The sequence below is a fragment of the Monomorium pharaonis genome, chromosome 1, assembly GCF_013373865.1.
Source record: "Monomorium pharaonis isolate MP-MQ-018 chromosome 1, ASM1337386v2, whole genome shotgun sequence".
In the NCBI taxonomy this organism is placed as follows: domain Eukaryota; kingdom Metazoa; phylum Arthropoda; class Insecta; order Hymenoptera; family Formicidae; genus Monomorium; species Monomorium pharaonis.
Genome location: NC_050467.1, coordinates 40,536,338 through 40,559,153, shown reverse-complemented (window position 1 = coordinate 40,559,153; position 22,816 = coordinate 40,536,338). Strand labels below are relative to the sequence as shown.

Sequence of the window (22,816 nt, the reverse complement as noted above, 5' to 3'; positions counted from 1 at the left end):
ATCGTATCGGACATGCATCAAGATATAATCATTAAAATATACACAGATAGCTTTACTTGTGATAACCGTTTTTATTTTTATACATACTATCTATATGTATTATATATTCAACATATATTTTATATATATACATATATAAAACTAATTGAAAGTTTTATCTACATAAAATTGTGAAACTATTTATATCGTCAATAAACTATTTGCGCACGCATAAAAATAATTAATAAAACTTATTGTAAGATATTAATACAACAAATTTAATTTTGCAAACAAACTATAAGTACACAGTGATGATGTACTTATTATATAAATGCGTCTGAAAACTCATAAATTAAAAAATATGGAGAATGACATACATATATATCATTCTCTACGTTTTAATGATACAAGGTGACTGGAATTAAATCTTGTTGTTCATTAGATCGAGAACTGGATATCTTGCGTAAGACTACCACTAGCTGGGAAAAAGTAATTAAGTGTCACGTTACACACAAGGACTCAAAAGAAATACATCATAAATTGTCATATGACGCCTGGGAGGAAATCGACACATAGTATTAAAATATCCATTATATAATAAATTCTCTTTTTTTATATAAGTTAAACGGAGTGTAATAATGCTGATAATATAACTGTGTTAAAAACCGTATGACGTCAGTAAATGTAAAAAACTGTATAAAAATAGAGAAAAAGAGAAAAAGAAAACCAAGTGCCTTGAAACAACTTAAAAATAAAAAATAGCACACATTTTCTTATATCGGTATTAAAATTTATGATGCTGCAAATACTGTGTGATTTAATCAAACACTTGGACATGTCTGTTTATATCAATCTTCACCTCCCACGGGGCGTACCAAGAACACGATGACATGTCATATAAATAAGCAACAAGCTTATATTAACTGCAATTTTAGTAGAACTCCTACTAGTACTAAATTGATATGCGTAAGGAAATCCTCCGTTTATTTTGACATATTGAAAGCGGAATAATATCGTGATTCCAGACGGGATATTATTTCTGACATTGGCCTACATAATATTCAAATTATATATTTATAATTATATTGTATGACGTATGTAATGTTTGTGTTAAGAACTTTTTTTCAATGTTTAATTAATTAAATGTAGTAAAGTTCTGTGGCATCATTTTTAGTTTCAAGAAACTGCAGAAAGTTTTTTTTTTCTCTTAAACAAACAGCCAAGTTCAATATAAAATGTAGCTGCCACTATTAAGTCGGATCCAGCCAAAGCAAACGTGTGCGAACGAACACGAATGAACAACTTGCTTCGATGAGTATTCGTTCTCTCTCGCTTGCTTATTTTGGATCCATCTTTACCCACCGCACTACGCATCGTAAAATGACGTTAGGTTAATGAACGCATGCAATAACGATGTGTTAACAGTCTCACATTTGCACTGACGAGAGGGTTTACGAACGGCTGAAGGCCATCTTTAGCAATTTCCTTGGAACTAGAGCATCGTTCTATGCATCGCTCAATATCTGTTTAAAGATAAGTAAGCGTTAAACGTAATATATTATCACTAATATGTATTTAACATATTAATTAATATAAAAAGAGCATTTTGTGTGCATCAGATCCATTATTGTATTAAAGAATGTTATATCTTTTATTCTTTTCAATATAATCACATGTAATTGGCGTAATTTTGTGTGTGTGTGTGTGTGTGTGTGTGTGTTTATGTAAGGCGAGTTAAAAGTAATTACAAACTTTGTAAACGTTTCACTGAGACGTAAAATGATTCAACGGATGAGAGAAGTAAATTGTGTTTAATCGTCATATACTATTCATGGATGAGCAAAAATTTCATTAAGCTGATATAGTAACACGACGGCATGATTAAAAAGGTTAATTTCCTCAGTGTATTTATGTAATAACACGCGGTAGCGGTATATAATCGCAATAACGATTATGATAATCGAAGTAATTACGGTAATAGCATGAGACTCGGGACTCCATTAATTATATATAACATAATCTCGCTGTAATATCCGCACGTGGAGAAAAAATAATTTTTTTTCATGCGTTATCTTCAGCGAGTATTCTTAAATGTTTTTATTGCAGAACAACGGAGGGGCGTGGAAGCCGAAGTGTACCGTGATAAACGCGCACATTCGGGGAGATCATGGCTATACTAAATCCAACAACAATTACCAGCTTTGTCGCGTGGCCGTTAGAAGCCCTTGTTATCCCACCGCGATAGAACGGCCCAATATTTCAAACACGTTTTTCTCCCATGAACAACCCCATAAAACTTTAGAATAATGATATATTGTGTTTCCTAAAAAACTATTGGACAATCACAAAAAGCGTTGAACAAATGCGAGCTCACAAAATACGGTATACATGTGTTCAATTAAATTTCAGTTAATTTTTCTAAACCTAAATTTCACTAATAAAACTTTTAGATTTTCAACATTAAATACATTAATAAAATATTATGTAAAACATTTATATAATTTAATCTTTCGATTCCTATGACTAATTTTTCAAACATAAATTCCCAAGTGGAGTTAACGAGCGGTTAACTTCAAAAAATTTTTCGCATTACAGCATGGTGTTAAAATGTGGTATTAATTGTATTAAAATATAGTAAATCAACATGTATCAATGTGTATATAATACAATATTTAAATATTATTTATTTTTAGATGTTCAGATTTTCGGGAAAACTGATAATGCAAATCTGTACAACGAGATTCTGTCGATTAAAGATCTAACAAAGATTGAAAAAAGATTTCGTTACTATGTTTCTTTCCGAATTTTCTCTAAACTTATATAATACCGAATCTTCAAGAATTCAATATAACGCAGACGGGAAACAAAAGTTTCCTTCTCTGTAAATATTAAAATGTAAGCATTAAGAGAATTTGCTATAGACATCGGATCGCAGATTTAAGACGTGCTGTAGCTTTCTTCAAGTGTCTTGTTAGATTTCATATTGCCGTTAAAACTGCAAATACAAAGAGAAGTACGAGAATCGAATTAACTTCCGGCGCGATATTTTTCCTTTCGACGCTCAGCAGCTCGTCGCTCTTATTTGACGACGTCCGAGGAATTTGAAATAGCTCTCTATACATAGGAACAATTATTATTCGAAGCACGATAAGGTCTCATAAGTCTTACATTAGGCGTACACGACAGGGATTGTAAATCGCGCTGACAAGGCATAATGATTTCAACGTGATCGTATTAAAAATTCATAGTCATCCCGCTATGTCGTCCCGTCCATTACGAACGATCGATGGGGATTTTAGAAAGCTTCAACTCAATCTGTTCCTTTCGTGGTCCATTCAGTCCAAACGACTCGTCTCATGCGCGAGTGAAAAAAAAACAAGAAGAGAAAGAGGACAGTAGGAAAGCAAAGAAAAAAGGCAAACTTGGCAAATGAGCCAAAAAAATGGAAGTTCCTTTCTTTCTACATTAGATATGTGTTGAGGAATAACAAGAGATAAATATAAGGGGATAGCATTTTTCCATATAGCGCTTATTTACGTCTTTGAAAGCCCGAGAGTTTCCGCCTTAACTGTCGCTGACTTAGCAAATGCACAAGATTTCTTTTACGCGTCGGAAAAAGGTAAATAAAGCTGTAGAGAGCGGCGCGCGGGACGGGAAGGTTGTGCACGGGGATAAATTCAAGGCAGTTAAAATAAGCACCGGCTAAAACGTCTTATCGTTTTGATTGACGACTCCGACGTCGACCGCGCTTCGTTATGACGCTCGATAAGTCCTCGAAGCAACGTCACTAATGATTCGAATGTATAAAGAGCGTTATGCACGAAATAAAACATCCCTTACGTAGAGAGAAAAAGAGAGGAAAGGGGGGGAGGAAAAAAGTTCCCCGCGTGCCCCGGCCATTATCGGTCACGTAGATCTCCATTGCGTGCCGCTTCTATATCCTAAGGCCACAGTCAACGGTGCCACACTCGGAGAGTGGACTTTAAATCAGATTACAGTGTGCACTTTCCCGCCAACAGAAGTGAAAACACGCACGTATACGCGATGTAATATGTGTACCGGGAGGGTAGCAAACAAGCTACGTCGAATCGAACGTACGTTTCGCGTATGTTCTGGGGAGGAACCCGTAAAATTACACGGGCCGAGGGATAGGTGTGCGCGCGGAGTAATTAATATTTTGAAAAGGATCGATCTCGCGGTGAAAATATCACTAAAACGTGTGCCACGCGACCCTTTCATGTCCGCTCGGTTACGGCAATATCCGATGCATCTCTCCCATCTGCGTTTATACCGGTGGTGCATAATAAGCCTAGAGACTTAATCAAGGTAAGTGCCCTTTATGGAATGTACATAATGTAGCGCTGTCTGTCAACGTAACACGTTGCTATTTATGGCACAAAACCGTTCTTGTTTTATCTTCCATTTACACAGTGAGGTCAATCTATTCTCTACACAGATATTTTGTTAAATATGAAGACACTCTTTGATTTCAGCAAATCATTCTCTTTTCATGTGTACGTATATATACACATAATTTTTTAATTAACATTTGCGAGATACTTTTATCAAGATTAAAATTATCGCAAATATATTAATTAAAATTTGTGATAAACTTAAAATATTCTACTGCAAAGAGACAAATTAAAATATTATTCTCTGAAAAGATTTTTGCGCTCTATTTCTTCTCCCCCCCCCCTCCTCTCTCACTATATGTATCATGAAATAAAATAAAATTAGAATTATTTTCGAGCAACTTGTAAACATCTAAAACTTAAAAATATTTTATGCACAGTATGCTGATCTTTTAAATTTACGCCTGTTTCTATCCTAGACATTACGTGCCTAACTGTCGCCATTCTTTAAAAGATATAATGTTCTCATGGCCAACGCAGCGCTTTTTAAAAACATTACTTTTTAAATTGCGCTGAATTGTGCTAAACTCGTGCTGACTCGCGCCGTAAATAGTCTCGGTGAACCCCGTAAAGCTTGTCTAAAAACGAAATATTTAAAAAAAAAAAGAGAGCACCTTTCGTACATTTATCATTCACATTTTTCCAACTGGCTATTAATTAATGTACTTTGCATAATACAAAAGAAAATATTTGAAATAATCTGTGCACAAATATATTCAGAATTTATTGGAAATTTCTGGAAATATTATCTGCAAATTAATAATGTATCACTACGTATTTATATAACTTGTTTAATTATATACATAAATAATATATATGATAATTGTTTATTTAACAAGTTGTTGAAAATAAATATCTAATACCAAAGTATTACTAGTATTTTAATTATGAGTTTACCCACACCATCGGCGTAAACTCCGGTTAATCTGGTAAAACTTGTCACGCATTTGAGATTCACTAACTAGGCCGACGTTAGCACGCCCGACACTCGAGGAAAAAGCGACGGTTTCCGGATTTCCGCGAAAACCCCGCCGTTTCGGCACCCGCCCGACGTTTCTATTTCTGCGCGTTGCATTTTCCACCAAGGAATGTCGCCGTCGTCGTCTTAGTCGGCGTCAGTATAAATGTAAACCACCGTCGTCGCCGATCCCGTCGGAGATAATGTCACAATGAGCGACAGGAGCCTGCTGACTTCGAAGAAACGTTTCAACCGCCGCGCCGGGCAATAATGCGTGCCGCATACAGTCGCACGGATCGCACAATTCAGTAGGGAAATTGTGTAAATCGTGAACGAGCATTCTCGGCGTCATGAATGACTCTTCGAAGCGTGGCACGAGTCAGACCCTTCTCGGAAAGGTGATACTATTTTAACGCAAATGGCGCCATGTGAGGCAACGTGACTAATGATCGCGATCAGATTTGTTTGGGCGAGAGGTATCGAAGGATTAAGAACAAGTATTAAAGATGCGCATGCCAAAGTAAAAGCAAATGTCTACAAAAAAAAAAAGCGTTTGATTGTCTGTCTGATTGCATTAATTATCTCGTCAATTTTAATATTCTCTCTTTCTATATATATGAGAAATCTTAAGCAAAATTTTTTTAGAGGCAACATTATTTTATAGTTTAAACCTTAACAGTAATGTACAAAGGGGGGAGTGAGGAAAATAATGTTGTTACTTATATGTAACAAGTTAAATGCATTATCTAATAATATCCCCTGGCTTGTGTTATATAGTTGAGGTAACCAGGCTATTATCTAAAAGGGAGCCCATGTTTCACGCTAAAAGCGGGTTTAGCTATCTTTAACATGTATCTATATGAAGTTTGAATTTAAAGTCCATTAAGTAGAACTGAGCACAATAATCCGTTCGTGCATATTGATTATTTCGTCCATCTTTTCTTTTTCACTCTATATAATTCGGTAAATATAACAAAAACTTATGCAATCCTTTTTGCTCTTGAAAATTTCAACTTTGAACATAAATTACCAACCTATTTCATCCCGCGTTTACTTCTAGTCTGCGCGCTTCTTTTCCGTTCTCTGTTATAGATATTCTATTCCTTTTGCGAAACATGATTTTCCTTTTTGCTACCTCATTGTCCGATATTCCGTTACGGTTTTGACAGAAGCTTCTAAAAATCGCCGTGACCGATGGCGCGTTACACGGTCATATCTAAACTCGGAGAGTCCCCTTGATTATTTTCTATGTAACACTTTTTTTTCAGAAATAACGGCATAGGCACGGTATCGCCTGTTACGATGATACGTATGTTCGTAGGACACGCAGGTATAGGAGTTCTCGGAGGTAGGGCAACGACGGACTCGTCGCCTCGTATGATTCATACGCGAGTACGAGTAACTTTTATCAGAGAGCGTCTCCTGGCGCCGTCGCAACGGTGTTGGGAGTGAAGGAATGCGGCGATAGGGCTCAAGAGTTCAATGACGTAGCCGATTTATGGACCAAACGAATAGCCGTGGATCGAACGTGCCAATACCTGTATGTACAATAGGTAACTAAATGGGTCGACGCATGCTTTATTATGTTTCAAGTAACACAACACAAACGTGTCATTGCATTAAATTATTAAAATGTCTCAAATACAAATATCATGACGTAGCGGATAAACTGCCATAGACGTATTGAGCATGCAATATTATTTTTCGTGTTGAGTATTATTATTATTATTACTACAAACATGAAGAATATGTCATAGGATCGATTCCGATTCCCTTGTTAGCACTGTACGTCTCTACGTATGCTATTTCGATCGCGCGCGTAAAAATACTCTCGAAAACAATTCGAGGTATATTTAGCTAACCGTGTTCCAACCTTGAAAAGAAAAACACAATGTAAATATCAAAGCAAGTATGATCTTGTTAATATAGAGCAGTTTTATATTTTTCTATTTCACGTAAAATCAATCAACAAAAAAGCCTCATATATTTCCGCTCGGGATACGATCGTTCCATATAAAAATATCACTGTGATTTCAAATTTTCAGGCACTGAAATGGCATACATCCGCTGAAACGTTATTGAAACGGAAATGAGCGTTTCAGGTCCGTTCGTTCACTGTCACTCGAGGAATAAATCATCGTGTGCCGAGATTTCAAAATCTACCGGAACACTCGGCGGCCATCATTTAATGAGACACATTAACCTCCATTAAAATAATATTCCTTCGTCGATGCTAAGTTTCAACTCTCAACAATTTCAAAGTTTTCCATTTCCAAAGATTATCACTGGTGCGTTCTAATTCAATGTCACGTATCACTAGAGTATTACCACGCCACGAGTATTATGCCACGAAATCTATTTCGAAATTTAATCTCACGAAATCTGTTTCGAAATCAATGTACACATTTAATCAGCGTCCATCCATCTATTCGTTTCAGTGACGTGTACCTTTCGCTAGTTATTTTTGACGTACTTCGACAAACGGAGGCGCTTTGCCGAAGAAATTGACTTTTCTCCTCGCGTTCGGAGGATCTTCTAAATTGCGAGATGAGATCTCATAATTAAATGCTCTACGAAATTGTCGACCCTTGCTCGCTACTCAGCGGCTCAATTGTCATTTTAATAGAACGGTTAGGTTAGGTTGTCTCGACTTTCAATGAAGGGAAGGAAGGGCTCGTACAAATAACTGCGTTTATAATATTGCAAAGCGGATCTCGTCCCCGGGCGAAAGTTCCTCGAACTTGATAATAACGCACACTCGGAATCGACAAACGCGCACCAATTATGCTGGCAAACTGGCTTGCAGCTCTTGTCATCTCGGCAAGCGCAATAACGACATTTATTTATACAAAACGCGCGATAAACTTCTCGCCAATTATACGTGTTTTATAATCGAAGTAACTTAACGACATCCGGTTTTTTAAGAGGCAAAAAGGGACTCCAGCGCCACGCTGAAAACGCTAAAAACGCCACTGAAAAAATTACTGTATATATTTTTTAATTTAAATAAAAAAAAAAGTATATATCTCCGAAAAAGCAAACATGCGTGATATCGATATGATAATAAAACATCGAAACGGATTCCCATCCGATCTCTCAAAGAGCCTGATATCTTATTTCATGCCGGCTGCAATAGATTGATCGCTTCTGCAAAAGAATTGATATCTCGCTTCGAGACTGTTGCTCCGAACAACAGTGACTTGCGGAAGATTGATATATGTAGAGTAAACATTGAAAGAGAGCGCGTTTTGCCCTTTTTACGCGAGGCAAATTTATTTTACCGCGCGATCCCATCTTTTCATATTAAGTATCGCGGGTTCTAATAACTTTTCGAAGCGTGTTATTTCTCGCGCGTTTGCTTCAGTTAAAACGAAAGAGAGAAGAGTGTCAATTGTCTCCTTACTCCGTTCGTTTTTCGAGAGATCATATCTCCCATAATACATCTATTTTCCGAATTTGTTGCATTTTTATATCGTCCCGAAATAATTGTACTTGTAAATTTTAAAGCAACGATAAAATTATCGCACAAGCATTCCTTATTAAGCAAAAATTCGTATAATTATTTAACGCTTGTATGGCGAAGTACGTTCCGAATTTAGATTCTCATTGCACATTGTATTTTTAAATATTGTTAATAAAAAAGCATCAGTGTTGATAATTATATTACAGAACAATATAGATGACTCATGATATTAGACGAGTGTATCAACAAAATAAAATTCGTAAAAGTTAACAACGTTTAAAAATATTACATTTGTCGTACGACAAATTTTTCAAGTATATTCATTGGTTGCACGAATAAAATAGCTCTCGAATATCTAACAAAATTGCTATATTGGAGGATTTCTTCTAAATTTGGATCTCGATTATTACGGGCAACTTTTTGTAAAAATTTAAAATGTTTATGGAATTTTTTAGAAGAATAAAATATATATATCTATATTTTTATCTTTCCAAAACTCGTTTTGGAGAATAGGAATTAAAAGTTACAAAATCCAAATTTAGGGAAAAATTTCCTAAATTCCTCTCTAGCAACTCTGATCTCACGATATATCTTTTATCCTGCAGCCAATGTTTGACACGTTTGAAAAATGTGTTGTACGACAAATAGTAAAGGCTATTTTACAGCAGAATCAGCGAAATAGCTGTAAGGTACCATAGAAAAGATAGACCGAGCGTAAAGCACAAAATCTGGAGATTACGTAGAGAGAGACGTAAGATACAGTTAACAAAAAGAGAAAAAACAATGGCGTGAAAATGAAAGAGAGAGAAAGCAATACGGCAGGTGCTTTCCGCTGTTCTTTTACCTGATCTTCATTACTAGATGTCAGACACGCTCAGTCTATTTTTACTGTAGGTTTGCTCGCATTGCTTAAAATTTCCAAATATTCTTGCACTTGAAACAAGATAAAAATATATGTTCAGGCGTTGAAGAGAGAGAATGTGAAAATGCCGAGTGCAAAAAGTGTAAGCAACGTGAATGTCTCATGTTTATGTAAGGCGCAATTGTGTATCTATTTCTATCGATATAGATTAGCTTTAATCTTAGTTTAACTTTCTTTGTACCGACTTCTAAGAATGAGAACTAGATTAAGGTTAATTTACGCTAATAGAAATAAGCACAGCAACACTGCGCCTTACAATACCTTACATTATTGTATAATGGCTCTAAAGCTCAGATTAGAGATTGGAATCCAACCAATCGGAAGAAAGAAAAACAACTTCAAGTTTAATAAACTTTGCTTTGACGCGTCAAATTTCAATATGACAATCAAAAGTTGAAGTTAACAATAACTTGAAAGTTAATTAATACAAACAATAAAGTAGAGATTATATGTATATGTGTACACGTACTCTTTAGTTTATGATTACAAGTCTATCAAAAATTTGTTAATAATTAATTGCTATGAATAAGTATATCGTGTCGGATTGATTTCTATTCATGGAAGTTTCTTGAAATTTTCAAAAGCAATTTAACTAGATTTTCTTTTTTTACAAAATAAAGTCTAATTTAAGGTACAGATGATTATTTTAGAAAATCTTACAAGTTGCATGTATATGAATTTTTATAGATACTTTGAACTTTAAATAGCACTTTGAAAAACCAGTTAGACTTAATACTCATGTTTGTAAAAATAAAGCTTCACATTGTGTTATAAAGATAAATTTTTAAGTTATAGTTATCCTTTTTTATTAACTATATATTGTAAAAACTAAGAACTTGAAAATGCGCGTCGATATCAAGGGTTCACGCTTAAAAAACCAAGATAACTTCTATCAATATATTTTAGGTCTCACTCGTACAAGATTATATTTCGAGTATCAGCACCATTGCTATTTAATGATACAGTACATCGAAATATGCCACACATAATATATTCGGCCGTACAATCGCGATATTCCTAATTCGGACGAAGTATCCAAGATTTGAACTACATAATTTAGACGCGCCGACATAATTAAACGCAGATGCAGTCGTTTGATATACGTGTGCATCGGACGACCGTGTTCTCGTCCAACATTAAACGCGTTTGAAATATTTGTCGTCGTTACATTAACAACGCGCGCGTTTTATCATTAAATCGCAAAAGTCGCTCCGATGGAGAGATGCATCTCGCTCGATGCAAAAGAGAGAGCACCGGGAGGAGGAGGAGAAGTACGAAAAGCGAAGCACAGACAGATGTAAAAGTCGTAAAAGTGAAGAAATAAATGCGAAACTATCGCTACCTATCGCACGAAATTGTGCACGAAAATTTTATGAAACGTGACTCCGAGTCAAATGAGCCCGCATTACACATTTACTACAGGAGTTTGTTTCTATGCACGTTTCACACATCTTATAACGTGCAGCAGTATTATTATTATTATTATTATTATTATCATTATTATTGTTATTATTATTATTTAGTATTATTGTTTTGCGTACGGCGGTATTTCCGGTAACGTTCTTCACGTCGTGAAACTGACCCAGTGCAAACACAGCGTATATATCGCGATATGCCTCCCTCTTCCCGGTATTCTCCATTCAACGGTGATCCCGGTGACACCTACGCGCCGTCGTCTCTCGTTCCACTCTTTCCCGCGCGACGATCTCGAGAGAGAGAGAGACGAAGACGTCGAAAGATTCACACATCCACGGTCGCGTCTAACCTCGGCGATTTCGGAAGAACGAGGCGCGATCGCGAAGACGGGACCACGAACGGAGACGGAGAGACGTATCTCTCTCTCTCTCTCTCTTTCTCGACTCGACCGTCGGAAGAGTCGAAGACGCAAAACGGAGATTCATCAGCAGCGCTCGGGACGAGATTCCATTCCGGGCCCCCCGAGACCGCGTTACCCGAATGGAACGAGCGCATGGCCGATCGCGGTGTGCGCCGCCTCGTGTGCCACGGATTTACACGGGCAGAGTGTGGCAAAGGCATCGTCGAAAGGATCGGCACTCTCGTGCATCCGAGCGTGCTGCTCTCTCTCTTTCGCGTGCGCGCGCGCGCGCGTACCTTTACTGGCGTTGTTAATACGTAGGAACGGCAGAACGGTTGACGCGAGATGATGAGCGGTTAAACTCTCGGTGATGAGGAAGAAAAAGAAGAAGAAGAACATCAGTTGACTCACCCTCTCCGTCGTCGTCGTCGTCGTCGTCCGGCGGCGGCGGCGGTTACTCACTCATCGCCTGCTCGCTCGTATCCGTTAATCGAAGCAGCGGCAACTTCACGCCGTCCTCCTCTCTCTCAGCTCAGCTCAGCTCCGCTCCGCTCCGTTCCGTTCCGTTCCCCTCACCGCCGCTTTACACTCTCGTAATCTCTCCCCGCGGCGACCACAAAGGACGCCGCATGCACGGCCGCGCGATACTACTGCTACACCACCGCGTTGTACTACGAGAGAGAGAGGGCCCTCGGCCCCACGCCACAACCTCTCGACCGAACACACTCCCGAAACTCTTCCCGCAAACGGGCGCGCGTCGTCGTCGTCGTCGCCGTCGTCGTCGTCCCGGCCCGCGTCGTTCGAAAACGTGGCCGCACAACACAGCGGGCGCGTCACATTATCCCGAGCACTGAGAAGGAATGCACACACATACACACCAAAGGTCGCCGAGCGCGTCCGGTAACACCGCAAGGACAACGCTCGCCGAAGGTCGAGGAACGCGCGCCGCGTGCACCCCGAGGGGATCCCTGTGCGATCGCCGTGCGGGACAATGACGTCAAGTAAGACGCGCGAAACCGGATATACAGTACTCCGTCGCACGCAACGCGTTAGGAATGCGTTTTTTCCCACGAGGACGATCCCGCTCGAGCGCACTGTGCAGTGGATACGCGTAGCCGGAACGAGTCCGAACGAGGGATCCAGAGCTCCGTGCCTCGATCTCTCGGTCGAAGTGAGAAAGGAGGAGAAAGAGAATGAGAAAGAGAGAGAGAGGCTAACGCGCGACGCGACGCGACAACGACACGACTGTCCCGCGCTGCTGACTGCGGCAGACTGAGTGACCGGACGCGGCTGAGGTGCGCGCTCGCGACCTGCGCGCTCCTAGCGGCCGACGCGGCAGCGGTGACGGCGATGACTTGCCAGGCGCCTTTGACCGATCTCCGTGCTCGGATTCGCATCGGGAATTGGAGTAACGTACCAACCTAAATGTACGTGCGATCGGTGAACTTGAAGGGTTGGCGGAATACTCTGCTATCTTCGCGGCTAGGGTTGCCATCCGTCCTCTTTTCCCCAGACACTGTCCTCTTTTTTAGGGTATTTGGACAAATTGTCCGGGCAGATTTTTGAGAGCGTTGAAAATTTGTCCAGGAAGATTATGTGCGTCCGGGGTTTTCAATATTTTAATTATTTATTTCCTTTACCGTGCTTTTTCCAACGACCACTTATTGAGCGGCTGAGTAACAATTAAATATAATAAAATTAAAATACTTAATAGACTAACAACAAAATACTGGTTTAATTATTCATTTCTAACTTGTAGTTAATTTTCTCATGGAATTACAGTCAATTTAAGAGTGAATAATTTGAATCGTAATTTAAATCGATAAGAAATCTAGATATATTTGTGTGTAGATCTGATTGTGAGAATTGTTAAAGATATAATAATCTTTTGTAAAATCACAGAAATAAAAATTGTAGACATTTTTATGGGTCATTTATTTTATTTAATTATGTAAAATATTTAAAAAGTAAATAAATATTTTAAATAAAAGAATAAAATGTTAAAAATAAATGTTTAAAAATAAATAAGTAATTTAAATAAACATTAATTAAGTAAATTAATTGATATTTACAGAATTTGGCAGAGAAAGAAATAATTAATATTTTACAGTAAATATATCGAATCTATTTTTTTCTTCTTTCTTTTTTATTCTTTTAGGATTAAATGTTATATAAATTAATATACGAAAAGAATTATTAGATTCAATCAGTTTTTTTAAATAAATACAGATATATACAATAATAAATAAATAAATAAATAAATTTTTCTCTTTTGTCTCGTTTATGATAAAATATTTGTGAATTTCACATTGGACATCAATGTGTGCCAACAAAATTAAATAATATGAAGAGATAAGGCTACGGTGACTATATGTCCTTTATATCAAGTAGCTATCCTGCAGATTTATATATTTTTTAAAACTTAATTTACCCTTTATTTTACAAATAGTACTAGAAATTCTTTCCTGAAAAGTAGCGTTCCAGTATCTAATAAGTCAATTTTTATGAAAACAAACTTAATTTCGTGCAACATAATTTGTGTCTTTCGTCAATTGTGCTTTTTAATTTTTTTAAATTCAAATTATTCAAATTAAATCTGTGTGTTTCTTTATTTTTATTTGAGACCGATTTCATATTTAAACCAAGAGTTGGCTTTTCTTTAATACAGACGAACCAGTAATACAGTTTTAAATTATTAGAAAATGATGCGGTGCATATAATTCTGATATATTGGGAAAAATTTTTAGATCAAAACATCGAATTTTGTCATGTGTATGGCTAATCTCTTCTCGGAAGCAGAGCTCATGTTTTTATGTGACCTTTGGTAGACGCCAGGCGCGTGCCGAAGCGCTGGAGTTTTTTTCTTTTCCACGAATTTTTTCTTCCTATTCTCAAGGCCAATCGGCTACTTGCCCCCTCCCACGATTTGCCAGGCGACTCAGTACGACCGCGAACACGCAAGCGGAAGGTCACATTGTCTACGCGTCGCGATCGTGCGTTTTTTTACTCTACAAGAGGTCGTCCTTTTAGTGCCGCGAGGTAAGATCTCGTCGCGTTCCTCGCGTCGAAAGTGAGTTTCCCCGTGGAAGGTCGGGGAACTGTCGAACCGAGTCGACATTAATTGGCGTGCAAAGTGGTCGCGTCTCTCGCGCCTCTTTCCCCTCTTCCCTCCCGCTTGGAAATTGGCGCAAAAATCGCTTGAGTTTTTCGTGTCGTGCCGTGAAGTGACGCAGTTCATGTACAACGGTCGCCGTCTCCGCTCGATCTCGTCGCGTTCCTCGCGTCGAGTTTCCCCGCGAAAAGCATCGCCGGGGATGCCGGTGTCCGGCGTACGCAACGAAGTGTCGCGCCGCCGCCATTGTTTCATCTTTTTAATGTCGCGAGGTGAGATTTCGTCGCATTCCTCGCGTCCTCTCGTCGGTCGAGAGCGAGTTTTCCCCGCGGAAGGCATCGCCGGGGATGTCGATCGAGCCGACGACATAAATCGACGGGCAAAGTGGTCACGCCCCTCCTCCCTCTTCCCTCTTGTCTGTGGGAAATCGGCGCGAAAATCGCGTGAGATTTTCGTCGCGTCGTGTGCAAGGCACGGCCATGTTGTGACGTAATTAGTGCACAACGGTCGTACTTTAGGCTGCAGTTGACCGTCGCCCGCGTTCGCGTCGTGTCGCGATCCCCGTCTCCGCTCGATCTCGTCGCGTTCCTCGCGTCCTCTCGTCGATCGCGAGTGAGTGTCCCCGCGGAAGGCATCGCCGGGGATGCCGGTGTCCGGCGTAGGCAACGAGGAGTGTCTCGTCTTTTAGTATCGCGAGGTGAGATCTCGTCACGTTCCTCGCGTCCTTTTGTCGGTCCAGAGCGAATTTCACATACACAAGGAAGGACACGTATACGAGAGGTGATGCTGCTACTGCTTTTAAAATACTTCTTGGTAAGTGTGAGTTGCTTTCTTCTTATTAATAAATTACTTGCGTTCATATGGATTTGAAAATATAATTAGTTCGAATAAATGATGCAGCTACTGTTATCATTTACTCGAAACAATTTTTGTAAATTACATTACACGATTTAACTGCTTGTTATTGTCGATATCGATATTAGTTATAATATTTCCATTGTGGAAGTATTTATATTATTTTTATATTATTTGCAATGTTTACCAGTACGTAAACCGATTGGTCTCCATCAGTTTCTCCGTAATAAAAAACACATATTTTGAAAGTGTTGAAAATTTATGTGGCAAAATTATGTACGTCCGGGGTTTTAAATATTTTAATTATTTATTTCCTTTCCCGTGCTTTTTCCAATGGCACGACCACTTATTGAGCGGTATAATTAACGTATTTTCGTATACGTCCGGGATTGCAACAAAAATATTCGGGGTTTTTGGCCTGTAAGTTCTAGTTTAAAAAATTTTAATATGGCAACTCTATTCGCGAATACTCCTTCCAACCGTTGAGCGCAGAAGGAACGATAAAAGCTCGATAAAAAGATCGACGGGACGTCCGCCAACATACGCACGTAATATCGAACGAGTCCGAGACTCGTGTATCCACCATAATGGAATTCTTTCGCAGATTTCCAACTGATTATTCTCCTCGCGGAAATGGTCCATCTCGGTGGACGCGAATCGCATTAAAGAGATTCTTCAGCTTGAAAAAGGAGAAAATTCACATGACTTGCCATTCATGTGGATATCTTTTAATGCAGAAGCTTTCGACATTGTCATCTTCAAAATAGTAAATAATAATAAATGGAAGAAAACGATTGTCTGTTATTTAAAAATTTATAATAATGTGATAAACGTTGATATGGAAAAAATTAAAGTAGATTCCTTCATAATAATGATTTTGATTTAGTAACAAGCGACATTGCTGCATTTTTATTAGTGGGTAATGTTATATAAAGAGTACTTTATAATTTACGAACATTTTATATTCTTACGCAAATGATAGTTTTTTGAATCTTAAAATTATTTAAACTTTATTCTTTTTGTAAATTATAGCGTCTGAACATTCTTACATTTTGTTTGTGATTAAATTATCTAAAAATTTTTTCCTCATAAAAGAATACTTTATCTCACTTTAGAAAGTCATTTCAAGAAAATTATATGAACAAAACATTTAAAAAAATTTAGAAATACCTATACAGTTATGAAATTAATTGTCCATATAACTTGGAGTATATCTTATGCTGCAAATTTATTAATGTTGAAATTTTTTAAAAAAACTCGATGGGAAGAGGAGAAGTGAAAAAACTCTTGCCAATGATACATTTCCATCATTGCGAATTGATATTTGAAACTAAGATTTACTGTTAACAGAATCAAATTAAAAGATGTATTTATTTAAATTAAATTACAATGACAATTCTACTTCATCTCTATGTAAAACATATTAAATTTGTGGTGAAATAATATTAAATAAATGAGATAATCTTATTGCACAAGATATTAGGAATTTATTTTATGTTACAAATTAAATGCATATTTTTTTTATGAAAATACATCCAAGGATTTTCACCTTTATTCGAGTTTTTCGTAAAAAATTACAATATTTGACTTTATAGCACAAAATAAACTTACTTGTTTGGTGCTCGAATAACTAGTTTCACGACTGTGTATTAAAACATAATTTTATTTTCAAAATTAGGTCAAGTTCTTATATTATGTAACAAAACCTGGAGGCCTAGACTCTTCTTAATTATTACCTCGAATTAATTTCTGGAAATCCTTTTTTAATTAATTCGTTGTTTATAACAGAATATACAGATGCTGTTAGCAAAACATATTTGTCGAATAAAAAACAAATGAGTTCTGTCGATTAAATCTCAATATTAAATGTACGTAAATTTAGATTTAATATTTTAATACGCGCATTGCTATTTGTCCGTAATTTACCGTATTTAGTAGCATATGTTTACGTAAACCGGTAGTTTACTATACATATACAGCTTGTATAAAACAAAAACTATTAATAAACGTATGTGTATCTTTAGTCGCGTGGAATGTAATTATTAATTAGCAAACCGGGAAAAATAACGAATTGCCGGTTACGTTTTTAATGTTGAGTGATGTTAAACGTTTATTATTAGACTTTACATGGTACAATGCAGTTAAGTTCGTGTGTAAAGCGTAATTCCATGCGTTGCGGATATAGCAGCGATTAATTAAACTTCGAGTCTCCTGCAAACGAATAACACAATGCGCAGCACGATTGCATTACCAACGGAAACAGTTAGATATTTTATCACAGAGCTAAATCTATCTCATTAAAAGGACGTAGTAAATAAAATATCCATGCTATCTTGATGTTATAAATAAATACAAGGGGCCACGACACTGTAAATACTTAAACAGTCCTTTTCGAAAATGTACCCCACGTGCCTTATCGTATACTATTGACATAAGTTTCTTAATAATATAAAGTTCTAACGATAGGTCAATTTCATAACGTAAAAGCAGTTTAATCAGAATAATAAATTCTACCTTAGCGATCAAATCTCCATCAATTTGCAGAAAATACAAATGTAATCAATTTAACGATGATATGAACATTGAATAATGGAGAGGCGAGTGTAACAATGCCCTAGCAATTGATTTTCACATTTTCAGTAATTGATATACAGAGTGCACATCAATTACTGAAATTCTACATGTTTCCACTTTTTTTTTATTAATTTCGATCGAAATAGTTGATGGATTTTGAGAAACCTTTTGCGGATATTATATATATTAGAAGTTATAAAACAATATGTATATATACACACTGTTTTATAATTTTTAACATTTAAATTTTTACGATTTTTAAAAATAAATTACAATTATTTTTTCCTTGATACTTAGCTGATTGATTCACACTGACTTTAGTTAAGAGTATTATTTGTCAATGTTTTGCGTCGGTAATAATATAACTTTTTAAATATAACTGCCGAGACAATGTACAAATTTTATTTTAACGTAACTACTAGGTGGGCGAGATAAATACCATTTATTAGTGCCAATTGAATAAATTATGTTTCATTCATCGCGCCCTCCGTTCCAATCCCTTCCACCTATTTGCCTTCTCGCTTTAAGCATGCAGTTGTAATTTGTTGCAATGAATAATAAACTATTGAAGCGTGTTTCAATTTAAAGAAAAATAAAATTAATTGTATGTTTGCAGCACATAAAAGATCGTATCATATTTTTGATGATAACAAATTGAATTATAAATTGTTTGTGTGAATTAAAAAATATATTTTATTGTTTTTTTTTTATTGGATCATTTATTTTCATTTTATTTAATCTTAAAGGAAATTAAAAGAATAATTAATATTACATATGTGTGTGGCATATGTCGTCGCGTGCACATACACACGTTTGATTGTAACAAATAATTAGATATTATTTATATATCATACAATAAATGGGCTGATGTCAAAACGAGATAATGTTCAGCGACGGATATATGATAAATCAATAAATGTATTAAATTTCCGCTATAGACATTAATTTAATTATTATAAATCGCATTATTTTAAACATTGTGGATTAGGTATTATTACATTTAACAATATAGATGACTGAATACCAAGCTAAATATGAGATTTGTAAAATCTGTTTTATTGGATATGCGTAACATGGAACATTTATTAAACATTTGTATTTTGTTATACCAAGTCTTAAGAAAGATCGAAACATTAAATAAAATTATGACTTATATTTTATAAAGAAGTATTGCTGTCTCAACGTAGCACGATTATAAATAAAAAAGTTAGATTATTAAGTTGGCGAATTTTCATTAATTTTTTTCTACAAGTAAACCACAACTATTTATAATTTATAATTTAAATTAAAGAAAGTTTTACTAGTAAGTCATATTTTCAATTCAAAGATATCGTCAATTGTTACTTTTTGTATAATTCTATTACCGTTTACTGTCTACAATATTTATTTTATTATTAATAATATTATATTGTAAAGAAAATTTTCTTTGTCTGCTTTTTTAGTTAATTTTTTAAACAGAAAACACATGAAGAAACGTATATTAATACATATGTGGTTATACAATATGCGCTTATAAAGAAACGTTCCATATTGCAAAAATGATATTAAAAAACTAACGTTAAAAATTATCAGGAACAAAATTTTCTTATATTTTTGTATAACATTTATTTAAAACATTTTTTAATACGTTGATTTTGAAATATTTTGCCGTTTATATATTAAAATAACTAAATATGTTCCTAAGTCGGGTATAAAATCCATAGAATTTCAAGATTTGACCATCTAGAATACTTATTTCAAATGTGATCTTTTGACTGGTAATGTTAGTTTTATATCACTTTTGCAATATAGAACGTTAACTTGTTGATATTTAACATAAGTATATTAATACGTATGTGGTTGCGGCATACGCTTAGTATTTAATATTCCTTTCGATCAGTTCTGCAGTCGGATAAATCGATAAATGTCATTGTAGTTTAATCAAACCAACGAGATAGCCGAGCACGCTGCGCGCGCGCAACACAAAGAATATGTACATATTCGTATTCCATATATGCGAGTAAGTTAATAATAAATTCATGTCGATAGCAGAAATATGACAGAGGGAAACCGTAAGAGGGGAGGCTCGTAGTTTCATACGTATTACATCATTCAGTGCATGTGCAGGAAGCGAAAGAATCCAATTGAAATGGACCTTAATTATTTTTGAGAAGATTATTTGTTAATTAAAAGTCATAAAAATTAAATAGAAGAGACGCGCATAATATTCAATGACATATTTTCTTTTAAAATTATTATTAAATTAGTAACGCCCGAGAATTCATTACTGACCGATAAAATCGATACAAAACTGTGCCATTCGCGTCAGTTAATATTAATTAACCAATTACCGGCTCTTCGTTAGGATGATTCAACGCAATGTGGTAGAGATGTGCGACAGATGGAAAAGTAAATAATGAGGTTCTCTGTAATGAAACCTTTGCTAGCAAAAGGAGCTACGCGGCAATTTTTCAGACTTGTCTCATAATTGTCCCTTTGCGTGAAAAGTGAGAGCAACGTTCAAGATGAAGGCGTACCGAGCTGGCGGCATTTTCATTATTTTTTAGAAGAAATAATTAGATTAAAACTAAAGTAAAAATCAGTTAAATATATAAATGCCATAGCAACACATAATTTAATGCCATGGTTACACATTATATGTATAATCAATAATATCAAACACATAATAGTAAAACATAATCAAACAATAATCTATAACATGTAATATATTATATATAACATTGTAATATTTTACGTTATTTTACATTATATTATAAAAAAATTTAGTCAATTTAAGAAAATATGACATATATCTCAAGGTTCTCTCTCAAGCAATATTTATTGATTGAGACTGAAACAAATTTAATCAATTTAAAATGTTTTTTGGTTTCTACAAAAAAAGACAATTCTATTTGACATAATATAGATCGCGATATAGTGGTTTCTTAAACTTATAGAGCTAATGTTCCAGTTACTTCACACTGTTCGGAACTATCAAGAGAATGTAATTAAGCGGAGAATGTGGATTATGTCACGCGTATTAAACTCGAGGCACTCGAAATATCTACCGGATGCTTAACGATGCGCATATCTTATTAAAATATTTACTCGATTTAAACATGTTATTATATTTTATCTATAATCGTAATTTTAACAGATCTTAAGAAATAATTTTGAAGAACACTTTTATTACAGTTTTGATTCATATAAATATGTAATATCAAATATTTTAAATTTAATAACTTAATATATTAATAAGTTAACCCAAATTTGTTGAAAAGAGAATTCACAGTTAGTTTTAAAATAGAATATTAAACGTTGTGATATTAATAAGCAATGTTTTAAGAACATTTTTAAATAGTGACTTAACTTGAATATTTAAACTCTGTGCAAATATAACATTTTCCTGACAGGATTTATTCTAAGTGTGACGTAAATATTATAATGTAAATGTTTAATGAAATTTTGTAGTTTAATTAAATTGCTGTAATAAGCATCGTACTTCATGACAAAGAAATATTTGTCAAACTAATTTAGTTAAGCTTTTGAAAATTACGAGAAAATGATTGATTTAATTTCTTTAATACATCAGTAGGCAACATGCTTTCTAGAAGTCTTTCTTAGATTAGTACTGAATTACTGGATAAAGGAGACTAATTGATTAATAGAAATAAGTTAATTGCATTTATTTTTAAAACAAAATTAAATAGCTATAATCGTATTAGCAGTTTTTAAAAATTTACCTTAAAATTAAAATCAAATCAAATATAAGGTAACTCTGGTATATATATACTGCACTTCAGAAACATTTTATTTATCAGGCATTATTTACTATGCTTACTATGTTTAAAATGAATAAACTATACCAATAAAAACATAAAAATAAAGAATTAATAAAGATTTTATTTGATTTTAATTTTATTCTTGATGTATAACCATACTTTGTATGGCTTCAGCTATATTAAAAATAAAATAATAAAAATTAGGTAATTATCTGCTTGATTTATTTGTTTTATTTTTGTTTTTATCTCTATTCGTTATGTTATAAAAACTCCAACAGTAAAGCAGTTTTCTATATTTATTTTTTTTTTATTGTTGTAACAAAGAGGAAACTTTTAGGGTCGGTTGTTCCAACTTTTTGGTAAACTTACCTATCAGGTAAGTATGTGTCTATCTTCATTTCTTCTTAGATAAATAGACAGATATCAGATATATTTATCTGATAGGTAAGTTTACTAAGAAGTTGGAATATTCGGCCCTTATTGATTTATTTAGAATTACTAGTTACGATCGAACAAAGTCAGATTACCAGATATCAAATAATATATATATATTTTTTATATTTTAAATAAATTTATCATCTTAAGTATGGAATCATTAAATATCTTAAAACTCGAGTTTGAAATGGAATTAAATCTTATTACATCTATTTATAATATTGCTTTCCATATACAGTCCAATATTTTTCTTATAGTTATGCATTATGGTTTTTTCTGTTTTATTTATTTATTTGGAATTTTGATAAATTTTTCTTACTTATTCAATTTTTTAATTAAAATCAAACTCATTGTCCGTAGTTATTTATTTGTAACTCTTTAGAAACTTTGCGGAAATCTTTGTTTTACAATAATGCTCATCATTGAGATTTAACTTTAGTGTTACTCATTTGCTTTATTTTATTAGCTGTCCCGATTTTTCTTTTTCATCTTTTTTGTAATATTAATACCGTTTCACAATTCCATTTCA

The 22,816-nt window shown here is 35.0% G+C and overlaps 1 protein-coding gene and 1 long non-coding RNA gene across 3 annotated transcripts in view; one reads left to right on the top strand and one right to left on the bottom strand.

Moving 5' to 3' along the window:
- Nucleotides 1–12,851, bottom strand: part of LOC105837447 — a 220,657-nt gene extending 207,806 nt beyond the window's left edge. The window contains exon 1 of one of the 2 annotated variants that reach the window (XM_036288060.1): nucleotides 11,962–12,851. The gene's annotated coding sequence lies outside the window, so the exon portion shown is untranslated. The remainder of the gene's footprint in view (nucleotides 1–11,961) is intronic. The other variant, XM_036288098.1, reaches the window with a different exon arrangement.
- Nucleotides 1–22,816, top strand: part of LOC118646360 — a 179,341-nt gene that overhangs the window by 155,113 nt on the left and 1,412 nt on the right. The window lies entirely within an intron of this gene.